This window comes from Pinus tabuliformis, chromosome 6 (genome assembly GCF_031772625.1).
Source record: "Pinus tabuliformis cultivar Carrire ecotype Pingquan chromosome 6, CPIR1, whole genome shotgun sequence".
Taxonomy (NCBI): domain Eukaryota; kingdom Viridiplantae; phylum Streptophyta; class Pinopsida; order Pinales; family Pinaceae; genus Pinus; species Pinus tabuliformis.
This window is the reverse complement of record NC_142292.1, coordinates 610,849,850-610,851,279: the sequence shown is the minus strand read 5'-3', so window position 1 is coordinate 610,851,279 and position 1,430 is coordinate 610,849,850. Positions and strand designations below refer to the sequence as shown.

At 39.3% G+C, this 1,430-nt stretch overlaps 1 long non-coding RNA gene across 1 annotated transcript; it reads left to right on the top strand.

Moving 5' to 3' along the window:
• The first annotated feature begins 640 nt into the window (after window positions 1-640).
• Window positions 641-921, top strand: LOC149260052 (uncharacterized). The gene is made up of 2 exons (XR_016247933.1): window positions 641-769; window positions 872-921. It is a non-coding gene; the product is annotated as an uncharacterized LOC149260052 (long non-coding RNA).
• The last annotated feature ends 509 nt before the right edge of the window (window positions 922-1,430 follow it).

Below are 1,430 nucleotides of genomic sequence, written 5' to 3'. Positions count from 1 at the left end.
GTCGCCCAATATCAATCTTTCCAGACGGTTGCAGGTGAAGGGCTTCAATCAGGATTGGGAACCTTTTCAGCCGGTGGTTTAGCTTTTGGAGCTGCAGAATTATCCTTGTGTTCTGGAAAATTGGAGCCTGTGATGATTATCATTAGCATATTTATTGCAGGTATTAGTCATGGATCCGTTTTTGATTTAGGTGTTTTTGTCTATGAAATCTGCATGCTGAAAAATCTGTCTAACCAGCCATGTTACTGCTCGGATGGTTTTAGGGTCAGTGGCCACGTTTGCTAAACTATATCCAAAGATGAAACCTTACGAATATGGTTTTAGAGTATTCTTGATAACATTCTGTTTCGTAAAGGTGTCCGGCTATAAAACTGGGGAGTTCATTCGCACAGCAATAAACCGCTTTATCCTCATCCTTCTTGGTGCTGCTGTTTCTTTAGTAGTTAACACCTGTATCTACCCAATTTGGGCAGGCGAGGATCTACACAAGCTGATAGAGAAAAATTTCATGGGCGTCTCAAAGTCCCTTGAAGGTCAGGGTTTTAAACGCACGGCTTGCAATTTTAGTAGCTAACCATTTTTTAGAAAAGTTTGTTGTATCATCCCACTTGTTTCTGCAAATACTTTTGCAGGATGCATTAATGGGTACCTTTCAGGATTTGAGCTTGAAAGAGTTCCCTCAAAAATTCTTACATGTCAGGCTGCTGATGATCCAGTGTACAGTGGCTATAGATTGGCTGTGGTCTCTGCCACTGAAGAGGAAACTCTGGTACGCTACATGATTTGAATCATAGACGCCCTGGTGCCCACCGTTTTAAGTTTTAACTTTCTCGTGTCAGTGTCCGTGGTTAAAGCATTCTAAAACTTTCAGGAAGGTTTTGCCAGTTGGGAGCCACCTCATGGCCGTTATAAAAAGATGAAGTATCCCTGGAAGCAGTATGTTAAAGTTGGAGGAGCATTGAGACATTGTGCATACATGGTTATGGCATTGCATGGATGTTTACTCTCCGAGATACAGGTTAGTTTTCAAGCACCAGGAGAACCTAAAGCTGCGTTTTTTTTAAAACTGAATTCTCATAGTCCATTGTGAGAGGTGATTTTACCTTGAAGCTTTTACGTAGAATTTTTTCATCACTCCACTTTATCTTAGGTACATCTTAATATGGCTATTTTTGAATATTTCTCTTATTTGCACCGTCGTCATTTGTCTATTGCAGTTAGAGTACTCTAAACATGAAAATGATATCTCTGGATGTGGATCTTTAGAATTTACTTTATTTGCCTGTTGCAGTTCTCTAAACAAGATGTAGATCTTTAGAATTTACTTTATTTTCCTGTTGCAGTTCTCTAACCAAGATGCAGATCTTTAGTATTTTCTTATATTATATGAGAAGGATTGCATAGATAAAGTGTATACGGCAACAAGGGTT